Source organism: Pteropus vampyrus, unplaced genomic scaffold (genome assembly GCF_000151845.1).
Source record: "Pteropus vampyrus isolate Shadow unplaced genomic scaffold, Pvam_2.0 Scaffold17, whole genome shotgun sequence".
In the NCBI taxonomy this organism is placed as follows: domain Eukaryota; kingdom Metazoa; phylum Chordata; class Mammalia; order Chiroptera; family Pteropodidae; genus Pteropus; species Pteropus vampyrus.
Window position 1 is genome coordinate 6,432,438 of NW_011888798.1, and position 14,254 is coordinate 6,446,691.

The following is a 14,254-nucleotide window of genomic DNA, read 5'->3' on the forward strand; positions in this document are numbered from 1 at the left end:
CTCACTAATCTGTCTCAGGTCTCCTTTAGTCATTGTACCTTTTGTTCTACATTTTAACCAATTACATTCATCCTTCTTCTGCTCATGTTTTGAACTTTGTTCAGAATTAACCACGGTTTGGTATCCATTTTTGTCTTTACGTGTGAAGATAACAACTTTTTAAACAACGAGCTATTTTAATTTTGTAAGAAATTCTACTAAATACAGAGGAAATCTATTAAATACAGAGGGAAATCTTTGGATCTCCAGTCTATTTTCAATTACCTGCATTTATTTACATTTCTCACTTTATCCAATCCCTTAAAATACCACACTGACTCATTTAATGATAATTGTTTAACAGTGCAACTTCATTAAAGTATCTTAGTGCAATTTAATTTGTTCTAATTCAGAGTATTGTTTTTTTTGGCATGGAAACGTGGCAGTAAGAATACGTTTCTGTAAGATAACTGATAAATGTTTTTGAAAGGTAATGAGACTATACTAGGAAAAAAAGATCAAGAACATACTTCCCCACAAAAAATAATAAATATTTCATCCTTTTTGATGATTCAATCAAATGCTTATTACTCTAGCAGGTTACCAGTATTCAATTAATTATGAGAAACATTGATAGCAGCGGGGAACAAATCTACTAACGCTCTTTGAGATAAAACAAGCATAACGCATTAGGTACAGATTTTTCTAGCAACTAGAATGCTTCGATGTGAAAATTCTTGGCATCAGAATTGTCAGATACTGTTCGCATCAAGCATGTATTACTTGATAAAACATGATATACTAAAACAAAACGAAAAATACTATAATATCCTTAATTAAAAATTACAGACAGGATTGGACAGTGTTAACAGAGAATGGCTTTGGAGAAAGAGCAATGGGCTGAAAAGGTGTCAGGAGAGCACAGCTTCAGGACTAAGCATTGTCCTCCTGCTAGTCTATAATTTTAGGCAAGTCACAGCTCTCTGGTCTCAATTTTCTCATCTATAAATAGGAACATTAGTACTTCACTGATAATCCCATAGAGTCAGTTTGAAGATCAAAAGACAAAATGAATATGAAATTATGTACACTAAAATATATGACTTAAAGATGATATATTATTTGACTGTAGGAAATCAGAGAGAAGAGAATCTACCTGTCTCATCGTTAAATCCTCTGCAATGCTTATTATCATGCTTTATATATGGTTGGAATTTTAAAAAGAAATTAAATTTAATTGTTCCAGCCATCCCTTTAAAGTTGTCATTTCTCATATGTTGCAACAGCAGCTAAAGGTTTGTCTAAAGGTTTGTCTAAAGGTTTGTCTAAAGGTTTAGTCTAAAGGTTTAGAAGAGCAATAGTAAACGCAGGTATCTGAGTCATGAGCCACTGTAAAGCTCCAAGAAGACCCCTGTTGACCTCCTACAGACCAGACAGCTAAAAGTACAATGTTAGTGTATAGGAATCTATTCTGGGCCCATGTCTCACTCTGGATAAAGCAGAGATGACTGGGAAAAAACTCCCTGAGAAGCTCAAGCCATGCATAAGTGAATGTCTGTTCCTAAAGTATGTCTTCTACGGAAAAATCCTACAACTATAGAATGTGTCTCTTATATTTCTTTAACCATGCTAACATGAGGATAACTCGGGAATTATTAGGAAAGAAAGCATCTAGTGCAACAGTGATTCTAATACTGATTTCCATAATACAAAGAATCCTAAAGAATGTGGTAATGAAGCTCCAAAAACTAGGCTCAGTGACTTTTAAAAGCCTAATGGAATTGGACAAATGTTATTCAATACTCTTACTGCATACTCAGCACTGTATGGCCCTAAAAATTATAAATGGAGAAATAAATAGCTTAATATATGAGGTCAAAGAGGAAAATAACAAAAGAAGAAAGATTAAGAACCACTGGACGAGTCAGTACTCCTACTAGCTGAAAATTCAGGTTTATATTAAAATACTGAAAAAAAGTGAAGCTCTTATTACATTATTCAGCAGAATTTGATAAAGCCAGTGATCCCTTGAGCCAGTGAAAAAGAAATCTCAGTGAAAAATTATGTCACACAGATCCAGAAAGTGCCCCTTGTATTTAGGTTAGATATCCCAAGACAGCTCAAAATTCAACTTAGCTTATCCAGACACAGCTCTGCTGCTGGTAGTTCCGCACCAGTTATTTGCAAAACACAGATTGTCAGTCTAATTTATGACTAAGGGGCTGCATTTACCTCAATTGAACTTAAGTAATTTGTGGTCAGGAAATTTTCTGGACTTTAACCATTTGTCTCCTCTCTAACCATTTGTCTCCTTGTATTCAAGGACATGGTCATTCTAAAGGGATAGAGCAGCTTACCCAGGATGCTCTGAAGCAGATACTTAGGGAAAACTGACCTATTAAGGTTATCAGCTTCCTCATCATTCTTGGAGCCTCATATTCAAATACATTTAGTACAATGAAATTATTTTAGTGAGGTGGCAACATATCAACTATGAGTCAGCTATGCAAATATATACCTTTACTTTGTAAAACTGAATGAAACTTTTCTCTCAAGTTCCCTCTCATTCTGGCAAAGATCTGAGTATAGGAAAGGGTGGGAGGAGAAGCTTTTCCCAATTTTCAGGGAAGGAGCACATATCTGGTTCTTCCTGGTCTCATTAGATGTCTCTTCCAGATTGATCTGAGCCTGTTTACTGAAAGGAACTTAAATTTAATTGTTACAGACATCCCCTTAAAGCCGTCATAATACCTGCCAAGGCAAAGATTGATCCTGGGCATTTGTGTGAGCTCTTACTACTGACGATGGAGGAGACTGCCAAAGTCAACAATCTTGGGGAGTTTCTACAATCCACAACCTTTTTTGCTTTACATGTGGTGGGGAAAATTTATCAGCAAGAACTTAATGTGTCAGAATCATGTTAATTGAAATTTTGAAGAAATAATTCAAGCTTTGGAGAAATAATTGAAAATTCACAATATACACTAGTAAGATATAATTCAAAGAGATCATTTGTACGTTTCCTAATTTTCCCCACTGATAACATTTTACAAAACTGTAGTATAATATGATAACTTTGATATAGATATGAATATAATCCACCAACCTTATTCAGATTTCCCTAGTTTTATTTATATTCATATATATGTGTATAAATTCCATAAAATTTTATCACTTGTGTAGGTTCATGTAGCTACCACCATAGTCAAGACGCTGAACTTGTCAAGACGGTTCCCAAATGATAAGGACACTCGTGTTGTCCTTTTACACCACACCATTTCTCTCCCACCCCCACCTCTCTGTCTCTAACTCTGGATAACCACTAATCTGTCCTTCATTTCTAAAATTTATTATTTAGGAAATGTTATATAGATGAAATCACATAAATTTGGGTGTTTTTTGCTGTGTGTGTGTGTGTGTTCTGAGTCTTCTTTTTGCTCTTCCTTGAAGAGTGATTCAAACTGTTTCATGGATCAATAGTGTATGTCTTTTTATTACTGAGTCTTATTCCATTGTGTGTATGCCATATTTATTTAACCATTCACCTATTGGAGGGTATCTGAGCTGATTGCAGTTTTTGATTACTACAAATAAAGCTACTAACAACATTTATATAAAGTTTTTGTGTTAACATAAAGTCTTCATTTTTCTGGGATTGAAGCCAAGGAGTATAATTTTTGGGTCTTATAGATCGTCCACATTTAGTTTTTTAGGAAACTGTGTTTTTCAAAGTAAATATACTATTTTACATTCTCACCAGCAATGATTGACTAATCCAGTTTCTCTGTATCCTCACCAGCATTTGGATTTGCAATTGTTTTATACTGTAGCCATTTGATAGGTGCATAGACCTAGCCCATTGCAGTTTTAAGTTAATTTATCTAATGGCTAATAGTGATAAACATCTTTTCATATGCTTATTTACCATCTTTACATCTTCACAGTGAAATTTATAGTCGATAAATAGTTTACATATAGTCAATATAAATGTAAATATAGTTAATAAGTCCATTTATTTTACTGTTGAGTTTTAAGAGTTTTATATATTCTAGATATTAGTCTTTTGTCAGAGACGTGGTTCTCCCATGCTGTAGCTTGCCATTCATTCTCTTCACATGAGCTTTCATATAGCAATATTTTTAATTTTGTTAAGGTCTAATTTATTGATTTGTCTTTTTATGGATTGTAGTTTTAAAGTTATATCTAAAAACTTTTTATCAACTCTTAGACCTTAAAGATTTTCTCTTACTTTTTTTTCTAAAATTTTGTAAGCTTAACATTTTACATTTATACCTACAGTCCATCTGGAGTTAATTTTTGTATAAGGTGTAAAGTTTGGGGTTCTTGATCTATGGCTGTCCAGTTGCTCTAGCACTACTTGTTAAAAAGTTCATCCTTCTTGAATCTAATTGCTTTGCACATTTTTCAAAATCAGTTAGATATATTTCAGTGGTCAATTTTTAGGTACTCTATTCTTCTTCATTGGTCTATGTGTCTATTCTGCCAGTGCAATACTATTTTGATTGTTGTAGCTATATATGAAGCCTTAATATCAGTGCAGTGATTGCTCCCACTATATTTTTTGTCAAGATTGTTGTTTTAACTATCTTGGGGCTTGTACCCTTTCCATGTACATTTTAGAATAAGCTTATCTATAGCTTAGAAAAAAAGTTTGCTGGAATTTGATAGAAAAATTGTGTTAAACCTGTAGATCGCTTTGGTGAGAACAAACATCTTTACTATGTTGAATGGTCCAATCAACTGAACACAGTTATATATCTCCATTTATTTAGGTCTTATTTGGTTTATTTTATCACCATCTCATCATTTTCAGAAAACAGATCCTGTGCATGTTTTATTAGTGTATACCTAAGTATTTCATTTTTTTGAAGCAACTGTAAATGATACTGTGTTCTTAATTTTGGTTTCTACATTTTCATTGTTAGCATAGAGATACCTGATTGATTTTTTGTATTCATCTTGTAACCTGTGATCTTGTTTATTTCACTTATAAATTCAGGGAGCTTCTTTGTAGAGTTCTTGGGATTTTCTACATGATTTTGTCATCTGCAAATGGAAATAATTTTATTCCTTCTTTTTAAAATTTTCTGTTTTTTATTTTTTTTCTGTGCCTAATTGCATTGACCACAAATTCCAGAACTATGTTGAATAGGAATGGTGATAGCAGACAACCTTGCCTTGTTTTTGATGTTAAGGGGAATCATTCAGTCTTTCACCATCAAGTATGATGTTTATTGTGGGAGTTTTTGTTGTTTATTTCTGTTTGGTTTGTAGAGTTATTAATCTCTGCTCTTAACTTGCTAATTTTTTTTTATCATGAATGAGTATTAGATTTTTGTCAAATGCTTTCTCTTCATTGATATGATTATATGATTTTTTCTTCTTTAACTTGTTAATATGGTAGAATACATTGTTTGATTTTCAAACGTTGAACCAGCCTCTCATATCTACAATAAATCCCACTTGGCTATGGTTTAAATTACTTGTACGTAATATTCAATTCCGTTTAATAAAATTTCAGTGAGAACTTTTGCATCTAAGTTTATGAGAGATATTTGTCTGTAGGTTTTGTTTGCTTGCTTGCTTTTACTGTCCTTGTTTGGTTTTGGTATCAGAGCAATACTGGCCTTGGGCAGAGTTGAGAAATGTTTTCTCTTCTATTTTCTGGAAAACATTGTATAAATTTGTGTTATATTTTAAAGATATTTGTTAGACTTGTCCAGTGAAGCTATCAGAAATAAAGATTTCTTTTGTGAGAGCTTTTAAATATGAATTCAATTTATTTGATGGTTATAGTACTATTCAGATTGTCTATTTGATCTTGTTTGTTTTTAGAGATTTTCTTATTGTCTTTTCTTATTGATTGCTAGTTTGATTCCATCTTGATCAGAGACCATACTCTGTATGATTTAAATTCTTTTTACATTTGTTGAGATTTGTTACGTAGCCCAGAATATGGAACATCTTGGTAAATGCTCCATGAACATTTGAAAAATATTGTATTTTCTTGATATTGAGAGAAGGTTCGATATACATCACTTAGTTCCCAGTAGTTGATTATGTTATTCATATTTTCTATATCTTTGCTGATTTTCTGTTTGGTAGTCCTATCACTTCCTGAGAGGGGAGTGCTAAAGTTTCAAGTGTAATTGTGCATTTTTATCCTTCTCTTTTCAACTCTATCCATTTTTGTTTCACATAGTTTAAGGTTTGTTGTTTAGTGCACAAATTCAAGATTATTATGTCTTGGTGGATGATTAAGTAATGTTCCTCTATAGCTCTGGTACCTTTTCTTTGCTTTCAAGTCTACTTTATCAGATAATAATATATCATTCATATTTTTTTGTTATTTTATTAACATGTGCATTAATAAATCTATCTAGATCCTTATATTTGTAATAAGTTTCATGCATACAGTTGGGTTATTTTTTAATTAAATATATTGGGGTAACTGGTTAATAAGATCGTATAAGTTTCAAGTGTCATATTATAATACATGACATGTAAATTGCATTGTGTGCTCATTGCTCAGTTTAGTTTCCTTCCTTCACCATAGATTAAACTCCATTTACCCTCTCCAACTTTCCACAGGCCCCTTCGCCTCTGGTAACTACCATTCCGTCATCTGTGTCAATGAGTTTTTGGTTTGTTTGCTTTGTTTGTTCATTCATTGCTTTCTGTTTTTTATATCTCATATATGAGTGGAATCATGTGATTCTTGTCCTTTTCCAACTGACTCATTTGGCTTAGCATGGTACTTTCAAGACCCACCCATGTTGTTGCAGATGGTAGTATTTCATCTTTCCTTATGACTACGTAGTATTCCATTGTATATATGTACCACCTATTCTTTATGCAATCATCCATTGAAAGATACTGGTTGTTTCCCTGTCTTGGCCACTGTGAATAATGCTGAAATAAACATAAAGATACATAAAACTTTACAAATAAATATTTTTTAAATTTTTTTAGCTAGATACCCAGAAGAAGTAATGCTGGGTCATATGGTAATTCTATTCTTAATTTTTTGAGGAATCTTCATACTATTTTCCATAGTGGTTATTGTTTTAATCTACCTTGCTAATCTAATTCTTTTGATTGGTGTATTTGGACCATTTCCATTTAAATCATTATTGATACGTTATCACTTAGCATAGTTATATTGTGTTTTGCTCTCTATTTGTTTCTGATTCTTGTCCCTTTTTCTGTTTTCTTTACTTTCAGAGGTTGTTAGAACTATTTTTAGCACTATTCTTAGTGTTTTGAGTAGTTTTTGTAGTGGCACTTTGTGACAAAACTGTCTACTAGTATCAGCATTTTACCACTTTGAGCAAAGTGTACAAATCACATTTTCATTTAGTTCTCCTTTCCTTTCCCACTTTTAAATATTATTGTCCTAGTTGCTGCCTGATTTCATAATTACTTCAATAACCAGATATGAGTCATTAATCTTAAGAAAGCATAGATACTTAAATCTGAGAAGATTATTTTGAAAGGCAAAGCCAAATATTAAATTTCTTGTTTCAATCTGTATCCACCTTTTTCCAAGAGTTATAATTTTTTTTTATGTCAATGACTGCAAAGCAGGATGACAACTAGAAATAATTAGTATTACTGGAAATGAAAATACTTTGATTTCATAAATTTCTATTACCCCTGTGGCATGCAAATGGGTCTTATAGGAACAATTCCATCCATCCTTATTTATCAAAATGTGCAAGACAAAGAATAGAGATTATGTTTAGGTTTAGTTTATTTTTATGACACAAGCTAGACTTATCAGAAACTCCAGAACTGAATCACATTGATTTCTCATATCGCTATGTAAGATCTTGAGCACAGACTAACCAGTGTAGCATGGAAGTGTTAATTGATTGTGTATTTCTCCGAAGGTAAATTGGCAGTGGAAGAAGCATGCCTTCTATAGGACAGACAGTTTGGTAAACTTTCTGCAAAGATTCAGATAGTAAATATTCTACAGTTGTGGGCCATACTATCTCTATGAAAACTATTCAGCTTTGCCACTACAGCACAACAGAAACCATAGACAATATATTAATGAATGGTCATGACTGTGTTCCAATATAACTTTATTTATAGATGCTGAAAATTTAATTTTATATTATTTACATATGCTATGAAATATTTTTAGCATTTTATTTTATTTTATTAGTAGTTTCAAGTATTTTTAAACTTTTTTCAATAATTTAAAATTTTTTAAATCATTCTTAACTTATAGGCTATACAAAAACAGATGATGGACTGGATTTGGTCTACAGGCCCGAGTTTATCCAGCTCTCATCTAGGGCTACATAGCACTGGGTCTTTCGCTATATCTCCCTAAAAACATGTATTTCAAAGGAAGCGATATGTTTCCTGTGAATACTCTAGCCAACATTTTTTATCCGATTAGAATACAAAGACACATTTACGGAGAGAAATGTATCTCTTGCTAGTTAAAATATTTTGTTACCTGACTAGATAAGAATACTGTCTATGTCAAAGGACACTGCAATTCAGTTGCGATAGTTTTATTATTTATACACTATCTGAGTAATTATTTCCTTTTAAGATTCTAAAATATTAAGCCATAAAATTTTGTTATTAAGAAGTAGGCAGCAAAAATTAGATTTTCCCTTAATAAAGAATGGCTGCAAATTCTTTTCAACTTTCCAGATATCTCAATAAAATATGAAAGTTCAGTAATCTGCCTCCTTGAGAAGTACTTTTTTTTTTTTTTTTTTTTAGTGAAGAATTTTCACAGAGATAGTATGGTCCACAACTCTAGAATATTTGTTATCTGACCCTTCACAGAAAGTTTGTCAATCTGTCCTCTAGAAGAGGATCGCAGACTGGTATTGGTCCAAGGCCTGTTAGAAAACGGCCTGAACAGCAGGAGGTGAGTGGCAGGCCAGTGAGCAAAGCTTTATCTGTATTTGCAGCTGCTCCCCAGCGCTGGTATCTCCACCTCAGCTCCACCTCAGATCATCAGGCATTGGATTCACATAAGAGCACCTGGTGCCAAAAAAGTTGGGACCGCTGCTCTAGAAGACATGTTTCTTCCACTGAAACCCACCAGAATCTCTTAAACCAATTTCATAATATAATTCTGAAATTCAGAGTGTTTAGTTTTAATTGTTAAACCTATCTAGTGACTACTATGAATTTTATACTGTGCTTAGTTTTTGGATTCAGAGAGGAATTAAAAATGGTTTCTGTTAATACCAAACTGTGCCAAGCTAAGTACTTATTATATAGATTTATGAATACATTCAACTCAGAAATACACAGACTTATAGTCAGATGCAAATATAATAGAAAACAGAGATAGGACTAAGAAAGTGGGAGAATAATCAGGGAAGTAATACCTCTGCAGAACTATAAAGAAGAAATAAACATTCTTCAGAATAAACTAGTTGGGGGGAGAGCCTTTCATGCATAGGAAAACAGATGGACCAAGCTCTTGAAATGGAGCCAACTGATATCCTCAGGGAATACAGCCAGAGTAATATCATGGTTGGATATAAATTCACTGGTATAGTTTTAACATTTCATCTAAATGTTAAATCCAAGTTCATCCAAAATTTTAGTAAAAGTTTAAAAATGTTTCAGAAGAGTTCTGGTCAAGATAGCAGAATAGGTAAACACTGTGCTTGCCTCCTCTCACAACCACGTCAAAATTACAACTAAATAGCCCTCATTGGGAATTGCCTGAAGTCTAGCTGAAAAGCCCTACAATCAGGGAAACACACAAAAGATTCCGCATCGAGACTGGTAAGAGAGGTAGAGACATGAAACGAACTGGTCCCACTCCCACATATGGCAGTGGAGAATCAGGAGAACTATCTCAAGTGCAGAGGTCCCCCAGAGGAGCAAGAGGTCCTGGCCCCATACCAGGCTCCCCAGTCCAGGATTCCAGTGCCAGAAAGAAAAGTTCCCATAATTTCTGGTTGTGAAAAACATCAGAGATTGTTGCTAAGTGAGACAGAGGGCTAAGGGAATCACAGATTTTCTTTTTAAGAGGCCCATGTGCATACTTAGTGACAAACTCACTTGCTCTGAACTCCAGCTCTGGAGCAGCAGCTCGAAAGGTATCAGGGACATGTGGGGAGGAACTAAGTTGTCTGGCTCAGGACGAGAGCTGGAGGGGCAGCCTTCTCTCTGCCAGAAGTGCTGGCAGAGAGCATTGTTCCTTTGCTGAGCTCTCCCCGTCCCAGCATGGAGACCCTGGTGGGTAACATATCTGAGTCTCCATCAATGTAACTAACACTGGTTGCCCCACCCTGGTGATTCCCTGTGCCCTGCTTGGGGCCACCCTTCCCAAGTTGTGGGCCCACCTAAGTTGCTTCCAGTGGTTTTTCCATAAAAATGCCTGTCTTGGCTCATGCTGTGAGTTTTCCTAAAATTTCTCAAAGGTTCACAAACTTAAACAAGCAGCATCTGGCCTCAGCATGCCCCGTACTTCTTGCTGAGCAGCTCCAAGCCCCACACTTGTGGCAGCCAGCCTTGGTTTGTGGCTTGGCCTCTCAAGGCACTTCTGAGACCAGCATAGGTGGCAGCCATCTGTAGATTACATGATGGTTTATGCAAGGTCATCCCAGGCAGGGCACAGGCTATAGCTGAACTTGGCCTACAGCACAGCCCCTCCCAGGATGCCCCAGCCTGCACAACCAGTGACTGGCTTCAGTCTAAGCTGGAGTACCACCTGGGGTCACATGTGAGGAAAACACACCCAAAGGACAGACAATGTAGGAACTAGAGTCCTGCTAAAGTGAATCTTACTCTGTAGAGTCAGCCCCTGAACAACAGCTCCTTTGCTGGTCACGGAAGGTCATCACAACCAATCAGCCCCATGGTCAGTTCCTCTCACTGATGAGCAAACAGCAACCAAAGCTCAGCTACAATGGGAGGGCACACACAACCCATATAAGGGACACACTTGGAGGACCCAGCTCAGATGACCAGGGAAGACTGTGCCAAAGGGACCCACAGCACACCTACTTTTTAAGGCCACTCTACTAAGACCAGGAGACATAGTAGTCATACTTAATACACAGAAACAAACACAAGTAGGCAGCCAAAATGAGAAAACAAAGAAACATGTCCCAAATGAAAGAACGGAACAAAGCTCTAGATAAAGAACTCAATAAAATAGAGACAAGCAATCTACCAGGTGCAGAGTTCAAAACACTTGTTATAAGGATGCTCAATGAACTTAGGGAAAGCGTAAATGAACTCAGTGAGAACTTTAACAAAGAGATCGAAAATATAAAAGTGGAGATAGAAAAAGTAAAAAAGAATAAGTCAGAAATGCAGGATATAGTAACTGAAATGAAGAATACCTTAGGAAAAATTAATAGTAGATTAGATGAAATGGAGAATTGAGTCAGCGATTTAGAAGATGAAGTAGCAGAAAACACCCAATCAGAACAGCAACAAGAAAAAAAATCCAAAAAAATTAGAATAGTTTAAGGGGCCTCTGGGACAACATTGAGCACAACAACATGCATCATATGTATAACCAGAAGGAGAAGAAAAAGAGCAAGGAATTGAAAATGTAGTTCAAGAAATAATAACTGAAAACTTCCTTATCCTGGTGTAGCAAATAGATATATAAGCCCAAGAAGGGCAGAGAGTCCCAATCAAGATGAATCCAAAGAAGCTCACACCAAGACACATCATTATTAAAATGTCAAAGGTTGAGGACAAAGAAAATCTTAAAAGCAGTAAGAGAAAAACAATTAGTTACCTACAAAGGAGCTTCCATAAGACTGTCAGTCAATTTCTCAACAGAAACTTTGCAGGCCATATGGTTTGGCACAAAATATTCAAAGTGATAAAAAGCCAAGACCTACAACCAAGATTACTTTACCCAGCAAAGCTATTATTTAGACTTGAAGGACAGAAAAAGAGCTTTGCAGATAAGAAAAAGCCAAAGGAGTTCATTACTCTCAAGGCAGTATTTCAGGAAATGTTGGAGGGACTTCTTTAAGAAGAAGAAAAAATATGTATCAAAATATGAATAAAGAATGGCAATTATTACATATGTATTTGTGGAATCTAAAAATCGAAATAAACAACAATAACAACAACAACAACAACAAAAACTCATAAATACAGAGAACATTTTGAGGACTACCAGATAGGAAGGGGGTTAGAGAGGTAGGTGAATTGGAAGAAGGAATTAAGAAGTACAAAATGGTAGTTCCAAAATCATCATAGAGATATAAAGTATAGCATACAGTCAATAATATTGGAATAACTATGTATTGTATTAGATGGCTACTAGATTTATTGGGGTGATCACTTTGTGAGTTATATAGATGTCTAGACACTATGTTGCACAACTGAAACTAACATAATAATGTATGCCAATTATAATTGAAAATAAAAAATATTTTTAAAAAAATCCACCCAGACTTAAAAATTCAGCAAAGATAAAATACAGTGTTTGTTAGTAAAATATGAGTAGCATACAGTTACATGTTGCTTCAATTGGGAAAAAAAATGATAAGAAAATTATGGGAGGAAAAAACATTAGTTTTTTAGAAGCTAAGTTTATTCAAACAACATAATATGACAGAAATAACATTGTCTTTCTGGTGAGACTAACCTGGGCTGGAATCTCAGCTCCACAACTTATTAAATGTGATAAGCAGCAAATGTAATACTTACTTTCTCTGAACCTTAGCTTCCTTATCTATAAAAACAACTCCTTCATAAACATGTTATATAAATTAAATGGGATTGTGTTTATAAAATAATTAACATAGGAGGTGCTTAACAAATGGCAGTCATTACCATTTAAATCCTTAAAAATGTACATTGAGGAAAATCCAAGAATAAAGTAGGTCTGAAGAAGAGTGCAGGACTTTGGTGGGACTGTTGGCCTTCTACTCACGAGGCACCAAACTGAAAAGAGTATATTCTCATCTCATTAGGAGGGTCTGTATTAAAAATTAAATGGTGGAAAACGGCTTATAAAACTTTACAATGTTCCCTTACAACCCCAAATTTCACAGCATTCCAGTGGCAGAAAATGAGGAAGCCTTCCACATTTTTTCCTCACAGTTATGTCTTTACTATATTCCATGCCTTTGCTGTATCAAGGATGAATAGGTCAAAGACCTGGCAACACAATTCAGATTGATCACCAGCCCAGTGGCAGAAGTCTGACTTGTCAGAGATGATACTCTCACCCTTAGTTTTGACATCAAATTCAAATCTCAGTGTCTTGATTTTAAAAAGGTCAATAGTACCTGTGATGAAGGAAGGGAAACCTATTTCTCCTCAAGACTCTCCTTTCCTCTCTGGAGTTATTGAATTTTCAGCTTTTGCATATTTTCTAGTTGCAAAACTATGTACAAAACATAAATCTGTTTAGTAAAAGCAAACATCTCTTGGAGTTGTTTTTTTTGTTGTTTTTTTCGTTGTTTTTTTCTTTTTTTCCCCCCAGAGAGTCAGCCTCTGAAACAAACTGTCCATAGTTGAGTAAAAGACTACTAAAGTGTATCACCTCCTTCTCAAGAGAGGCCATAATAGCCCTCATCAGCACAAGTCAGCACCATATGGGAACCCACAGAAGGCTTAACCACATGGTCATGATGTTTGCACAGACTGGATCATTCACAGGCCTTTCACTTTCAACAAGGATAGGATGACTGCTTCCCCCATGTCTCAAAGAAATTCCAAAACATTTTTAAAAATGCAACACCTAACAACTATGAAATCTAGAAGCTAGTAAGTAATGCTTCTGGGTAAATGCAGAGAATGTTATCATGAGAGTCTAGTGGAAATGGCTTTTGTCTATTTCTCTGCTTCACCAGCTAAATGACCTTGGCCAAACAAATTAAAAATTGTTGTGTCGTCTACGGCTATGCCACTCTGAACATGCCCGATCCCATCTGATCTCAGAAGCTAAACAGGGTCAGGCTTGGTTAGTACTTGGACGGGAGACCACCTAGGAAAACCAGGTGCTGTAGGCATGAAAAAAAAAAGTTGAAGTGTCTGTTTCTTCAGCTGTGAAACTCATAAACACCAACTTCCTATCAAGTTAATACGAACTTCAAACTATAAAAAATATTATGATTGGTACTGACTCATAAAATGTAAAGGGCAATAAAGCAAGAATTTGTACTCAGCAGAAAACCCTTGACTATTTTTTCATTTTAATACACATACAAATTGTGCCAAATCAACTGCTAAGTTGCAAAGAAGTGCATGCATTCTTCAATGAATGAAATTGGGCATCATC

The 14,254-nt window shown here is 35.0% G+C and overlaps 1 pseudogene; it reads left to right on the top strand.

Annotated features, from left to right (window-relative positions):
• Positions 1-13,866: 13,866 nt before the first annotated feature.
• Positions 13,867-13,985, top strand: LOC111736095 (annotated as a pseudogene).
• The last annotated feature ends 269 nt before the right edge of the window (positions 13,986-14,254 follow it).